Here is a 16,803-nt window from a genome sequence, read left to right as displayed (position 1 = left end):
CGATATCGGTCTTTCAGGTACCGAGATATGAGATTTCACCAAAAAGTGGGCGGTCAATCTTTCAATTATGTCACAGGCTCCAATTAAAGTCTGTCGTATCATCTCTTGTGTAAAACAAATTGTCTCTGCCGAATTTGTTTATTGATTAATCGCCCTTTTATTAGTTCTTAACAGTACCGGCGGGATTATTCTCCGACTTCATCCATTTTCACACTGTCAGTTAGAGTTCTTATAATATTTGCGGCAGTCAAATTTGGTAGTTGTAGCTTTAGTTCGTTAGGATATATGTACAATAAACTTACTAGAGGACTGGTTAATCAGTTCTTGTAGGACCCTAGACTAGGGACTGATGCCAAGAGCATACCGAAATTATGTTCCCTACTTACTTTCTCTAGCCTGCTGAATGATACTGAACGCATAACACCAGGAGAGAGTGAACCAAATTCCCCAATCGATGACGATGGAGTAAACGTTCTATTGCCAGACCATGAAGAAGTTCGAATAGCAATTACCCGTCATATAACAATAAAGCGACGGGGACCGATGGATTGCTGGCCGAGCTATTGAAATTCACGGCGAAGATAAGGAGCATGCATCAGCTTATTTGTTAAATATGGTCGAATGAAAGCATGTCCGACGATTGGAATTTAAGTGTGTTCTGTCCAATCCACCGACTCCACAATCTACGCCAACAACCGTGAGACCTTCTCAACATCGCATTTAAGGTTTTATCGAGCGTACTGTGTGAAAAATTAAAGCCGTAAACAAACTGATTGGACTTTATCAGTGTGGGTTTAGGCCTGGAAAATCAACAACCAACCAAATATTCATCATGCGCCAAAACTGGGAAAAGATAGGTGAAAAGAGTTGCGTTTTTGCCGCCATGTCTGAATTTGGTATCATCACAAAACTAATACGTCTGTGTAAACTGACGTTGAGCAATACCAGAAGCTCCATCAGGATCGGGAAGGCCCTCTCCGAGCCGTTCGATACCAAACGAGGTTTCAGACAAGGCGACTCTCTTCTGTGCGACTTCTTCAATCTGCTGCTGGAGAAAATAATTCCAGCTGCAGAACTAAATAAAGAATCTTCAATAAGAGTGTAAAACAGGCCTCAACAACCGCGCAGTAAGTAAAGGTTTTGAGAAGCGCTGTACGAGATACATATACGACTCCGCTATAACCGCGAGGCGGTTTCTACGCCGGTAAAGAAAAAGAAATGCACCTGGCGCTGTAGAGTATTATAGTTTCAGTACTGCTGCAGTTAACGGTTTTTTTCTTCTTTTTGTTTTTCAGTTCATTTTAATGTTCTTAACATCCTCCAAAATCTCGAGTAGAATTTCAGCACGCGGAAACAATGCAAGCGCCATAACAAAAGTGGAACATAAAACAAGGCAAAAATATGCAAAATGACTTTCCAACAAAAAAAAAAAAAATAATAATAATACAAAACAACAAAAATGAAATGTTAGAATGAAGAGGACATAATATTAAATGTGTAAGCAGCAACGCTCTTCAACAATGCGGCATAAAGTGCAATGAATGCATGTTGCATGCCACACGTGTGTCAGCGATGTCACAAAAATGCAAAAACAAGCAACAATAAGCGCATAAACAAACAACAAATACGAAAATAAAACAAAACAAAAAAGTATAAAACAAAGAAAAACGTGGAAAGAGAGGAGAAAAAGGCGAAAATATGAGTGCAACGGAAGAGCCATTAAATGTTATTAAAGCAAACGTTTGCAATTGTCGTCCTCGAGGACAGCAGCGGCGACCAGAACGATGCTGCATGGCGATGGCACATGTGTGGCAACGCTAATGGCTGGTTGGGAGCTTTAACATCACAAAAAACAAAAAACAAAAAAAAAAAACAAAAGAAAAACAAAAAAAATACTGAAGCAAACCGTATAATAATTACACGGAGAGCAACAAAAACAATAAAGTGACAGCCACATAAACATTTGTATGTAAATGTGCACTTAACGCATATGTGTACATTTGTATGCTTGTTGCAACAACATTGGAGTACACTTAAGCGGCGTTGCAGCAGCTGTGAAGAAAACACAGTGAAGTTGCAAGTGCATGTTGTTGCCTAACTGTTCTGGCCGATTTTATTTACATCTACTTTTATTTTCCTTTCTGCCACCAGCATTGCAGCTGTTGTTGTTGTTGTGGTTTCTTCTATTTTCTTCTCCTTTTGTTTTCATGTGAATTTCGTATTTTGTTTTTGTTGTTTTGTTTACATTTAATTTCTTGTTTTGCTGTGGCATTTGTCACGGCTGCTGTTATGGCAGACCGTTAGATGCTGTCAGAGGTCAGTGGACGATTTGGCACACACTCACATATATGCTTATGTATGCATGCATGTATATGTATCAACAAATGCTGGTAAACATGATGATAGGTTGCAAAACGCGGAGTGAGACCAACAGCGTTGGCTGCCCTGTAGGAAAAGGTATGCTTACATGAGAACTCAGCAGTTATTGCAGCCTCTTTGCATAAGTCCCTCATTTTCGTCAAAAGTTCTCTGTCCTCAGATCACTTAAGGAGGATTATTTTATTATCTATGTTTATTAAAAGCGGTTAAGGTAACAAGAAATGGGTAAGAGTGTGAGTCATACATCAAAAACTTGATTACAGAACTTCAGTTTTTGACTTACAAAATATGACAAAATACAAGATTCCTGACTTATACTACTATGACTATTTTGTTGTTTTTTGAAAAAACTTAGTTAAAGAATAGGAACAAAATAGGTCAAGTTATAATTTACCAATACAAAGCTCTGAGAAATAATTCTTGATTTGGTAAACCCCGTGTCAATTGCGATAAAGTAAAACCGTCTTCCGCAAAATCATCGTTGGAATCTAGTGAAATGAAATCAAAAAATACAGTATACACACCGGATCACATGAAGCCTATTCTGTCTTTTTAAGAAGTATCGGAATCTCTTTTGAAAGCAGGCGCTGCTCAGTTGTTTTTTGCAGAAACTCGTCTTTTGGTCGTTTACTGGAAGCAAAAGCTCCGAGAGCATCATAGTGACGTAGTGGTATACAATTGAAGAAAAATCAAATATTCCATAATATCCCACTCCGGTCAATAATGTGATACATTTTTGTGTCTCCTTAAGTCAATCTACATAGTGAGACCTCCATATTCACAGATATGTATAAAGCGTAGCGAATTGCACTACAAGTAGCTCTTACTCGTATGCTTTCACAGAAACCATTTTTGCAGTCTTTAGGTTTCCAAAGAAAGATCCCGAGAACTTCAAAAGACGATTGCTTCTACATTTCTACAGTTATTGAACTGGATATTACAGCTTCTTCAACTAATTTTCCAGTGAATGTCCATCTTAGACATCCTACAATTGTTGGTGATGTACAATTGTAGGTAAGGTTTTCAGCTGGACTTGCGCAACCAGAGTGAGTTCTACTTAATTACTAGTCTGGTCTGAAATTTCTTACACGTCGTTTATATACCAAAAAGCTGCTCATTTTTCAGAGCCTCCTACGGCATACAGCTGCCATAAAAACTGAACGATCGGAGTATTGTTAGATGAGATATCTTCACGAAATTTGACCAAAGCATATCTACAATTTTCGATCGAATCACTATAGCTTATGACTACCATCAAAATTGAATGTTCACAATCAAAATAAAGACAAGCCAAATTTCGAGTTTACTTGCCGAGAGGCGACAGCTACGTATCAGAAAACGCTTGCTAGAAGATAATATAAAATGGGGAAAAAGTCGAGCATAGCACTAACAACATTCTTTTGGTTCATTAGTATTTAACATTAACTATTAGATCAAGATATTCACTACATTACAATCAAGCATTGACAACTGTCAGATTTGACACGACTCGTAGCTGCTTTTCCTACCGGGTCGTTAGTATATAGAACACAGTAAAATGACGACGTGATTACTGCTGCCGTTGTTGGGAATGTTGACGTTGAAGTTGGCAGCCGCATATGAGTCTCAAAATGTTTATTGCTTCTGGGTCGAGCAAATGAGCTGTTGCTGTTTCTTTGCTGCAGGCAGTGGAAAGAGTGAAAGCCCTTCAAAGCAAAACAACAAAAAAAAAAAACAGACAAGAAACCGGGAGTTGCAACGTATGGAGGCATAAATGAGCTGGAATTAACAAAGCTTAACGCTGCAGAAACGTGAGTTTAAGAAGATTTTCAATTTGCCAACAAGCTAAAGTGGTCTGTAAGCCAACCAGCGCCAGCACGTCAGCATAATTCCTATCACTTTTAATTTCTGACTTTCAGCACGCCACACAACACTTCTTCTATTAAGCACTTAGGTCCAGCAGTACGCCATGAGGTATGAGTTGGTATGTTTTTTTAAGGTAAATATGTGTTAATAACACGGTGTAATATCAATAACAACCAGGCAACGCCACACCCAAGGGGCCACCAATCCGCCCAGGCCACAATGCAATTAGTATGCTTCACCTTATTTTCATTTATTGCCTAATGATGCCTTACTTACCAACCATACCAAGTATATAATATTTTCATTAAGTTGCCAGCGCTAATCACAGTACTTGCCGCAATACACTACATGCTACCTATAGGTACTTGCAACATAAGCACTCACTCATGCCTACATGTTATGCTAACTAACTGGGCTGAACTACGAAATAGGGCTTGTCACAGGGTGCAGGAAACCACTAATTAGTGTAAACTTAAACGGAAGAGCTGCAAAAAGCGTAGCAAAGCGGGGCACATGCGTCACATGTGCTGTTGCACCGGCATTGTATTTGTACAACATGCATATTTGTGCGTGTCGACCATGTCAGTTACATGCGTCCTTTTCTCTGCAAGCTCTTCGCCGCTAAATGCTAGCACTTACCCTTGTCGTCAGCGCTTTCAAAAGTCTGGCAGCGTTGCTGGGTACCAAAGCGGCCTTTAGAAAGCATAGTGGAAAGGTAGTAACTTACTTGTCATCACATTTCACATACTACGGTCAGAGTCAATGTTGCAGCTGCAGCTTCTCAGCTCTCTCTGAACTATGCCAATCAGCGCAGTGAAAACGCTGCAAGGCAAGCGTTGCACTTGGCAATCATGCTCGATTTATGACTACAAACTTTGTCGTTTTGCAACTACAACAATGGAAATGTGAAGAGAATTGACTTGTTGCAACAAAAAAAAAGCGAAGCATATCAAAAAGTTGACCGTTCGGTCATTGGCATTTAGTCCCACTGGAGTTCAAGTATGTATGCTGAAGTGAGTGCCATTAAAGCATTCGTTCGATACTAATTTTGAAAGGGATAAATAATATTCAAAAATATGTAGCTTTAGTCCCTTAACCCTTCTAATTGCAGAGCTTATCGAACGTTCAAAAGATAAAGTTTTCAAGGCTGTGACGAAGTTTTGTTATGCCGACGTTTTAGTCCCATTTTGGCGTGGAGCTTTCTGATAACTTTATAATGTTCAGCAAATTTAAGGTCTGTTCCAAGCTCAAAATCGCTATCATTAATACTTCTCGAGATATTCGACTTTTTAGGTAAGGTTTTATGGGATTTTCATAGATTTTTTACTACATACCATCTATAAAAATTCTATAAAGCCTTACATAAAAAGCCGAATATCTCGAGAAATATTAATGATAGCGATTTTGACCTCGAACCTTTTTCATAGCAAATACAATTTTCTAAAAATTTGTCATGTACATTTTTTTTATAGTTCTTGTCATTTACGAGATATATATGTGTATACAAAAAAATGCGAAATTCGTGGAAAAATCGGGTTTAGAGCCCCGTACTACCTCGCCGGTGTGAGTTACGACTTTGTTGCACTGGGCACTTTTGTAGAGTGAACAATTTTGAGAAATATGCGTCTAAAGTCAAAGCGATGCCATAAAATACCTCTGATCTGTACGAATTTAAAGATAAAAACTCACGATTGTAGTGTATTTTCTATGGGAAATTTTTACATGCCTTGGTCCAGTTCTTAAGGTTAATATTAAGGGCTAAAATTTTCAGGGAATTTTTTAAGGGTATTTCCAAGGAAATTTCGTGACGGGAGTGAAAAAATTAATAGTTCCAAAACTATTTGGAATATAGTCCAAATAGTTCCAAAAATTATATGTAATACTTGCTATATGTTGAAAAAGAACGTTTGAAAACAATCTTGGACTTTTGAAATTTAATTGTGCTAAAAATTCAAACATACGAGAAATGTAAGGAACCAAAATCGAACAGAGTTTTCCAGAACTAATTCTTCATTTTAAAATACTGTCAATATCAAAAAACTGTCCTATTCAATGTACTTCGGTTAATAAAGGTTAGGTTATACTAGTCAGTAGACACACCCTCACTAGACCTATTGATCTTTAGCAGTGCCAGATAAAAGTTGATTTTAATTTGAGCTAAAGTAAAGACGAGTTCTAGATATGGCTTTACAGAAGCATGGAAATTGTTTCAGCGCTTTTCTCATATCAACTTCCCTGCACTTTCTGCATGTATCGTCATTACTAATGCGCATCCTGGTCGCATGTGACGCCGATAAGTCAAAACCTGTCATTAAGCCAACTACCGTCTTATCTTCAAGCCCTGTGAGTAAAAATTATGCGATTTTTTCTTTACATGATCTTGGTTATCCCGTATGCCACAAAAAACATTCAGTATCACCCAGATACGTTGATCAGCATCGGCATATACATATACGGCCGCTTTTCGGCAGCCATTACATCGACTGCCTCCCTGCTTTTAAGAAGATCCTCTGACATAATACAATACATATGTATTATTGCATAAGGAAAAAGTCAGATTCTCGTCTAGCGATATTTAAGTTCCGATTATTTGTAAGTAGTTAGACATGGAGATCTTCAAGTTTTTAAAGCATCAAAAGTAATCGCTTTTCAGCACCATCGTATACTCGCATCTCCACTTTCCCAGAATTTTAATTCAAACACCAATTTAAACTACATTAATTGCACCGTTGGCACATATCAAACAAGCCGTAAATGTGTTTAGCACTCAACCCAATTTCAGACACAAGATGAATGAGTGAAGTGCCTTCTTCTACTAAATATGCCAGATGAAGCAAAAAACTCAGCTGACAGCAACTTAATGTACAATTTAATTTAAATCAAAACCAAATACGGGTTATGTGAGATGTGTAGTAGCGGAGAGTGAAGTGGGGTGAGAAGATCGTTTATTTGCCGTCCGAAGAGCTTTGGTAGAAGGCAGCAGTAAGGTGAACGCTAATAGAGTAAGAAGTGCAGGTTAAACGAGTACAATAATTTTACTTCTGTCTGCAAAGCAGGGCGATGGTAAGAGCCGAGATTTGATGGATCACACAGCTGATATATTGGAGCACATGTAAACATTAATGTTATAATGGATTACATAAACGTAACTAAGAGTTTAGATACTTTGAGGCAAGCCCTAACATATGCTTCTTCATTCCTTTTGTATTAAGCATGTGATTGTTGTATTTGTTCTTAAGAATTTTGATATATGAGCATGTGCAGCGCCAGCAAGCAAGTCAGGTTGACTCACACGCTTGACTTAACTGTCGCTCTACGCGTATGACATTAATCCCTTGGGTCAGTATTAATGCGTTTAAGCAGGTGTGTCGCTAGTGCGCTCGACAACAACAGCAATGTACAGTGTAGAGTGTTATAACATCTTAGGGCGCAGCAGGTTCACACCTACGGCGTATAGTTTGTTACCACATAACATTTCTTTCTCAAAACAAGTAGTCGATAGAGAAGTCGAAACCAATCAAGTTGAAAAATTTTAGTAGATGCAAGACACATCCCTTAAAAAATTAAAACTTCGTAAATAAAATTTAAGAACAAAATTCGAAGAAACCTCTTGAGATAAGTGGCACAAGGCGCAATTTTAAGATAATAGATGCTATAGCAGATTCTATTTTATGCTTTTGCTTTAGAATCTCGCATTATTGCAGCCCACTTTAATTTAATTAAGACTTCTTCTTAAAATTTTACGTAAACCAATTCCCCTATTATTTTGGGTGAGCAAAAAACAAAGGGTTGGGTGTTCATTTAACTATAAAGACTACAGGTCGATTCATCAACTGTGGTTCAATGAAATTTTTGATCGGGATCCATTTGCAGAATCTCTGTTATGTTTTGTATTTTCTAAGATTTATAATGCAGACAAACTCGAGGCAAACTCAAGCTGAAGATAGAACTAAAACCCCAAAACTACCAAAACCAAACAAGATCAAAACCGAGGACAAGACCGACCTTTCAAAATGAACACAACCGATACCAAAACCAAGAACAGGACCAAGATCGAGATCTAAACCAAAACCAGGACCTGGACCAAGACCGAGACCAAAACCAAAACTATAAATCGAAGGCATAATCAAAAAGCAAAGACTAAAATCTATTTCGCTTTCTCTTTGATCTCTAACTTACAATGAAGATGTTTTACAAGCTCAAAATAAAACTTAAGTCCAAAATCATAAACTAGACGCAGATCAAAGCCAATGATAAGGCCGAAAACCAGAGTAAAAAAATCAAAGCCGAAAAACTAAAGAACAAAGATCAGACTAAAGACTTTTGGGTGAGATTCTTCCTAAAAATTTCTAGAATTTTTGTTTGGTTTCAGAATGTTTCGAACTTAAAAGCTAATAATAAACTCATGATCAGAATTCAGACTACGACCAAGCAAGGATAATTACCACACATCAAAGAACGAAAAGCTAAGAACTAAGCTTGAAGAAAAAAAACCAAACGCTTAAGATAAAAGATCAAGGTTGAAGGTTCAGAGACCAAAAACCAAAACCAAAAACAAATTTCAATCAAAAACTTTTTGGAGGATTATCTTTCATTAAGATCACCGGAAACTCTGTGTGATCTCGGATGTTATCGAACTCATAAGCCATTACTAAGCGTAAGACCATAATCGATATCAATCAAGAAACCCAAAGCAAATACCAAATAACAATAACCAAAGATAAAAAACCAAAAGATCAACGACCAAAGGCCAACGACCAGATGGACAACGATTACAATGCAAAAGTCCCGTAGGTAGGAAAACAGGAGCAACTCCATGTATATTTCGGTATGTATTAACAGAGCACTTGAATTAGTTAGTCGGACTATTTAAGGTCAACCACGGAATGTGTGAGCATCCAATCTAAAGCATGACTTACTGCCTTCATTAAATTAAAGAATAAGCGTACGATGCATAAAGTTCAGCTCACACGCTACTGCTTTGTGGTAAAAGTTTAAAACATCACAGTCTCCAAGTCATGCTCTCACGCCACGCTGAAGCTGCACGCACTTCTAAGTGATTTCGTAATCTTACGCCACTGTATACGTCAATCTATGAAAATTTGCAAGCAGAAAGCCGCGTTCATGTGTTGTCTACGTGCATGTGGTCTGAACCGCACCCCTGCCCTCTCTGTACAAGTGCTTTCCTCCATGCCACAGACAAATCTCGACTTGCGAGTGGCGCTGATTTCCAACTTTTTCTATATTGTTCACGCTCGTATGTAAAAATTCTACTAACAGTAGTAGCGATACCAACAACAAATCGTCTGGAAATGTAAAAGAACGAGTGTGTGTCTGTAGATATGTGCGTACATATGTACAAGTAGATCGGCATTAATAGAATGAGTACTAACAACTTAACTCATAGGCGCCTAGCTTTACTGGTAGTCGCGCACGAGTCGCTTACCAGTTTTCAGCGAATCGCTCGAAGGGTTAATAATTGCAGATTTACGATGTGTGCCGTCGTTGGCGTCTACATGGAAGCCCCCGGGCATCTAAGACTACTGTCGTGATTTGTGGCAACCATCATTATGTGTAGTAAATAGCGCAACTCGCTTGTACTTAGATGATTGTTGTTTTTTTAGTTTTGTTGTTGTTGTACATATTCAGATTGCTTGTACTGTTAACAAGACGTCACCTAATTGGTTATGTTTTCTCATTGGCTTCTAAGAATTTCACATTACAACAAAACAACTTACTTTGCATACTTTTTGCCGGTAAAACAATATTTTACAGAAAAACAACAACAAAGCGGCGGGAAAAATATTGGCGTCGTTAAATATTTGCATAAATTTTACATCATTGGAAATTTTAAATTGCTACGTGCTGTGCTCGTACCTTGATGTATGGGATTTGCATATATGCATGAGTGTGTATGTGTGTGTAAACATAGATATATGTATAAGTAGTATGAAGCATATGTGTTTGTGTTTACACTTGGAGTCTTTATAAGTGCTCCTGTGGTGGGTTACAGATTGGCGCCTATATTTTTTGACAAATTGCTCGATTAGCCTGAAAAATAGCGCGTTTTGTGTGAGCTTGGAGTGTATCCACTTCTATACCGATAACAGTTTGAGTTAACAAAATCTGATGAATGGACTCGTGACACAAATTGCTATATCAGGTTCGTTTGAATGTTTGGAATTTAAACATTTTAAAATCGCAATTGAAAGCGTACAAAATACAGTTTGTACAAGAACTGAAGCCGCTCGATTTACACAATCGACATCGCTTCGCTCTATCGTCTCTTAAAAAGCTCTAAGAAGGTCCGACGTTTCGAGTTTTAGTTCAGGAAAGAGGTCCATTTCTGGCTCAATGGGTATGTAAACAAGCAAAATTATCGCATTTAAGAAGAGAGCAACCTGAATGTATTCAAGAGCTGCCATTTCCTCCATTTCCCGTTTCGGGCCAAAAAGCAACGTGATTTCGTTAGATTTTTTATGGGCTAAAGCCTAAAGTCTATAGACATTCCATATTTGATTGGAGCAAAACATCACGCGTGTCATTCGCCAGTTACCAGTCGAAATGCTCAAACTAGTCATCGAAAATTCGACACAACAGATGGACCATCTGAGTGATCTGCTGCCAACATTTGGTTTCAAAAGACTTGGAGATCCACTTCCTTAAAACACATCGCATCAATCAGTGGATTTTTTCTTTTATACTTCGGTAAGCTAATAATTTCCCGTTTCGGGCCGACGATGGGCCACTAAAATCGGGTGATCGTTAGACTTTTTCATGTTGGGATATGTAAAGCCTAAAGTCTATATGGGCATTCCAGCTTCAATTCAAGCCTTTTTAATTTTTTTTTATTATAAAAATATTCACCTTATTTTTAGTTTCAAAGATAATGTGGTCTAATGAGACGAAGATAAATATTTATCAGTCCAATGAACGTTCCTGGAACTAAACTCGAGACCTAAGCACGATCAAACCAAACCATCTTTCCCAAACTGCAAAGCGTGGTGGCGGGTCAGTCTTGGTTTAGTGGTGTAACACCAGAAATGGTTTAGAAAATTGGGTCAGAAATGGTCTTAGAGACGAAGTGGTATGCATTGATGGAAAATCTAAGCACGATTAAGCCAAACCATCGTTCCCAAATTGCAAAGAAGTCTTGGTTTAGTATAACACCAGAAAATTTGTCGAAAGTTGCTTGCTGAAAGATAATGGCCCGATACACAAGGCTCGTCTTGAACAAAATTGGACAAAAGTGTCAACCCTTAATTGGCCCCTTAATCACCGGATATGAGCTCAATTGAAAATTCGCTGAGTCATACCGCGGCGCAGCTAGCGAAACACCTTTTAAGGGGTTAAATGAGATGCGGAAGCGAACTCAAGAAGTTTCGAATGCAGTATTTCAGATTTTGTAGAAATATTGGGTAGTCGAAAAAGTCTTTTCGTATTTCTAATTAAATTTCAACTTTTTTTATTTATGCTAATAAATTAATAAATAAATGTGCACCATTTTGGTCGACCACTTTTTGCTATTTTTCCGCTAGAGACATTATTCCATCAGTGTAAAACTTTCATCAGTGTAAATCGAAATTTCCAGAACGGAAGCGAGCGAACCATTGTTGTGCTACACGAACTGATACAGCAGCGTGTCCGTAAACTTTACAAATTTCATTGATGTCTTCCGTGGCATTCTTCCTTTTTAATACAAAAATTTCCAAAATACAGCGAATTTCTTCATTATTTTCACTCATTTTCGAACAGCTCTAATTTTTTTTCCTACTTCCCCGAATTTAATTTTTCTGATTAAATGAAGCATGAAATCTCGCCGTTCCAACACTATATAGTATGACACAATGTGATTGGTAGCACTGGAGATATTCGACTGCAATGACATCCACTGACAGAAAACGAAAAGACTTTTTCGACTACCATGAAAATTTAAAAATAAATTTAATAGAACTATTTAGTGGTTTTAAATTACTCATCGAACTCATTGTAACAACAAAAATGTCTTCGCATTTTACATAGAATAAAATGCAATGATTCATATCAACCTGTAACATCAATATTTAAGTAAGCACATGCAGGCGCACACACACACATAAAGAGAGGCATAAAAATATAACGATTTTGGCTAAAGTTTACAAGATTTCATGCAATTTCATATAAATAGGAAAGTATGTGTGGCTGTGTGTGTGTGTGCGTGTTGCACGTTTGCCAACGAGCGAACAACGCAGAAATTAATTATGCTCAATTACAACATTTAATTTGAATTTGCTGTTGTTGCATGTGTCATACACGGGCGTGCACTCGACACCGCGCCGCACCCGGTCGCCATGGCGCGGAGCACAGAGTTCATTTAAAATGCAATATATCGCTTCTTGCGCATAATTAATGCATAATTGAAAATTTTTCGCGGCGCGCGCTAACAACAGCCGACACTTTACCGTTTGCCGGTTGCGTGTAATTCAATACTTTATTTGCCACTGAATTGATTTAAATTTATCAAAAGCGCATGAGGTATTTCACATGCAAATATATGTACATATATACCATCAGCACACCCACAAACACACACAAATGGATGCTACTAACGCGCATTAAATGCCAGTGGCTACAAAAATAGCAACAACAACAACGACAATTTAAGCAGCATTAAATGTCCTTAATTCATTTTTCGCAACAAGTACACTTCGCTGCGTATGTGTGTGTGTGTGTGGGTGTTTCCGCACCCGTCAAAGGAATTAATAAAAGTCCGCTCAAATACACACGCACATAAATACAATGCAAAGGAAAACATTTTTGTATTATTAAAAACCAATATAAAGTAATCAAATTAAATTTGTAGCGGAAAAAAGTAATTACAGAACACAGCAAAGAATGCTTTTGTGCGCAAAGACTTGACGCGACAGCTCCAAATGACCGTGAAAACGTTTTCTCATGAATGAAACGTGTATAATATTAAAAATTTCCGTTTTGTGTACTTTGCTTATGTGTGTGTGCGTACAAGTATTTTTCAAAGTAAATTAAAATTTCATTGATAAAAGTGCTTTAAGACCTGGAATTAATGCCTTTACGATTCTAATTTGTCCACATCTGTACGAGAGATAGTTGTTAAGTAAGAGTTTCAGTCTAAGTTTATCTAAATAATTGAAGAATTAAGGTCTAAGCACGCGTGAAAGGTATGACAGAGCGCCAGCTTGGCGCCCAGGAATCATTCAAGCCAATTTCTTATACCCTGTACTTATGTGAACCGTATTCCAGTGAGAACGTTTTGCAGCAACCCTAACAGACAGTAGTCAGAAATGGTAAGGTCTGGACTGGCTGACCGTTTTCTAAATAAATTTTAACCATTCATTTCAATATAAGTCTGCGCGTTGTAGTGATGGAAAGTTTTTGCCACGTGTCTAGTCGCAAGAACGGAAAATGTTTCGATAATCGCTCGCTTAAACTTCATGAGTTGTTGCCGGCAGAGTTCCCCTTTTATTGCTGCATTCGATTTTTTGAACTAATATATAATATATTACGATTTGGTGGGATAACAATACCAAATACAATATTACCTCGGCATCCATGACACCGGCTTTGTCTTTGATTTGGCTAGTTGGCCACGTTTTACATATGATTTTTTGCATTTGAGGTTGTCAGTGTGGATCTACTTCTCAACATCAAACGCAGTCCGATGCAAAAACGACTTCTGTTTTATTGCAAAGTCGTTTTTCAACATCTCTCGACTTCAGTTCTAATAGAATGCCATTTCTTGTACTTTGAATGTATCCGTCTGCTTTTTAACGTTTTGAAATGGATGAATGAGTAACACCAAAATTTGCTAGCTCTTCTTGTGTTTGTCAACAATCGTCATCGAGTAATACTTCCTTTCTTCAAACCTTTTTGGCTGTTTTTTCGCCTTCCAACCCAAAATCACAGATTTAATTCGAGCAAATAACTTTTAGCACGTTTGCGCAGCTCGAGCATATTTACCTTAATTTTTCACCAAAATGCAAAGAATTTCGACTCATGTTTTTTTCATATTAAAGTAAGGAAGAATAATTCCCGTAAAAACACTTTTCAGCCCGTTATTGTTGGTAAAGACACCATAGTGCTGAATTCTTTGTATTTGCTTTCGGTCCCAGGTGCTACTCAGTCCGTTTGGATAAGTCTGAAGAACACAAAATCCAAATATCCGGCAGATTAAGTATTCTTTTACTCATCTATCAAAGCTATGTATGTGTAAGTGTTATTGAAAAAGCAGAAGTGGGTAATCTCAACTGTAGTATCAGTAGTAGACAGTTGTCGGCTTGTCGACTCAATAATTAATCGATATTTGCTTTGTTTCAGGCAAAAGTTAAGGGACATGCAAAGAGCGAAAAAGGTGTAATTGCTTTCTTTGAAACACTTTAAATCGATATCTCAAATAGTTCCTGAGTTTTAGCCTTCTTAAACATAGCAACTCTGTTCAAGCAGGTCAATCAATGATGCGATTACTACGACAAATATGAAATTAATTTCTGAATGTTCTCTATATAAGATCTGCTATTTTTGATCTGATTAAAAATCGAGTTTTGGCAGACCCAAAAACGACCAAAATGTTGGGTAACTTCTTTTAAAATCTGAGATCACTCTTTCAAAAAATTGGTAATGTGGATTCAGCGGATTTCAGAGCAAGAGGGCACAGAGCGGCGATATGTTGAAGAGTTTTGATGCAGCTTGTGGCTGGACGTTCATCCAGCGTGGTGAATGTCAAAACCCGGCAACAGAGTCTCTCTCCCACCACGTATCCCACACCAAATTTACGTTCTTTTATATGGCAACTGTAGTAAAAGCCACAAGGATCTGCTCATCTCAGTACTTGCTTCGCCCACTTCTTGGATGATTTTGGTGTCAGCCTTTATTCTAACGAGGACACCAACCAGCTGGGCACCGAAGATACCTTATAACACAATAGGCTTGGTCAGGGTACAAACCTCATTAATTATTTGGTATCAGACGTTATTAGCAAATCAGCGCGGAAACCTACCCTAGTTATAGAAGCTGTGTGCCACGACGCAAAAATGCGAAGAACTCTTTATGATTTAACAGAAGATTTTGATAAAAAAAATTTCACAGAGGTATTGTTGCATGTAGATTTGCTTTAATTTGAACTCAAAGTCCCAATTTCCTTTATATCTTCTGTCTGCTGCTTGGAATTTTTCCCACTGCAAACGAGTTAACCAAAGCTCAAAGCTGAGGCCACTTTAAGACAGCTGTGTGAGTTTAATTCATTCACTTATTGCCTTTTGCATTTAATTCTGCAATTTATGCTAAGAAAATCTTTATCAATTAAAAATAATAACAATTTTGTCGCCGGCTTCCGGCGGTCCGGTTCTTAATAATTTTAATAGCCTCGACACAGCATTGCAGCATACTTTGAGGCGCCAAGGAGTACTGCTTTTGCAGCTGAGTTCTCTTCTCTACTCAAAGCGTTCACAAATTTATTCTAAGCTGCATTTAATTAGTTTGTCGAGTAAATGAATAGAGAATGAAAGAAAATAAATGAGAAGCTCCATGAAACGGCATTAAAAGGAGAAAAAGTAAATAAAATGTCTGCGGAAGCGGGTGTAAAAGCAAAAGTCTTGTGAGTTGAAAGAGCAGCAATTGAAATTGCAGCAGAAAACGCTTATACTTTCAAAGTTCATTCTACATTTTAAATTCTTCATAACTGCTCGCTCGCAGAGCGTCGACTTTAACCCAGTCGCTTTGATGACGGTACTCTTCGTGCAAGTCGTACAAGTGGAAATTACGAAAAAGAAATATTTATTAACGGTAAATGCAAGACGACATTGAATGCTTGCACTGAAATGGTCAGACGGCTTTGCTTGGACTCAGTTGGCAAATTGAGTGTAATAAGCGTTAACGGTAAAAGTTGGAAACACGCTTTTTGTTCGATTGTTGCAAAAGTGTAACAAAAGTGTATAAAGCATGAATTTCAGAATTTAAGTGGAAAGTAGTTGCACGCAAATTTCATGGCCATTTGGCAGCTGTAGAAATGAGCTTAAGTTGTTGTTGTTTACTCTAAGATGAGATGATTTTTATACCCAAGTTAGGGAGGAAGGACTATTCACTCACACAATCCTTTAGGCCAATTAGTCTAACTTTTTTCTTACTAAGAAGTATGGAAAAAATCGCGGATCATGAAATAAGATCGAAGGCGTTGAAAATTGCACCCCTGCATGTGAACAAGCACTTATACCGCTTTGTACCAGTTAACTTCGGAGATACACAGTTCGCTGGAAGGAGGAGAAGTAATGTTATGTGCCTTCTTAGACATAGAAAGTGCTTTTGACAACACGTTTCACAAGAGCGTATCCAAGGCACTTGTCATGGACGACCTACTAGTTTTGCTAACTGACAATGGGGGCCTCTGCCAAGGTCATGCGGAACACATTGTTAATAAGGCTAGAGGCAAATTCGAGGCCACCTTCTGCGACTTAGTACAGACCGTTGGTCCCTGCCCGACCTCAGGAATCTAACCCTTGCGAGCAGAGAAGTAGAAATGACTAATAGAGTATAATCTCTTGGTTTCATGCGATGGAAGCAGAATACTAA

At 37.9% G+C, this 16,803-nt stretch overlaps 2 protein-coding genes across 8 annotated transcripts in view; both read right to left on the bottom strand.

The window, feature by feature from the left end:
* The window catches only part of LOC126750942 (odorant receptor 7a-like), a 249,900-nt gene that overhangs the window by 104,891 nt on the left and 128,206 nt on the right, over positions 1-16,803 (bottom strand). The gene's annotated exons all lie outside the window — the stretch shown is intronic.
* The window catches only part of LOC126750922 (hornerin), a 145,028-nt gene that overhangs the window by 115,703 nt on the left and 12,522 nt on the right, over positions 1-16,803 (bottom strand). The gene's annotated exons all lie outside the window — the stretch shown is intronic.

Source organism: Bactrocera neohumeralis, chromosome 2 (assembly GCF_024586455.1).
Source record: "Bactrocera neohumeralis isolate Rockhampton chromosome 2, APGP_CSIRO_Bneo_wtdbg2-racon-allhic-juicebox.fasta_v2, whole genome shotgun sequence".
Classification (NCBI taxonomy): Eukaryota; Metazoa; Arthropoda; class Insecta; order Diptera; family Tephritidae; genus Bactrocera; species Bactrocera neohumeralis.
This window is presented reverse-complemented; position numbering and strand designations above follow the sequence as displayed.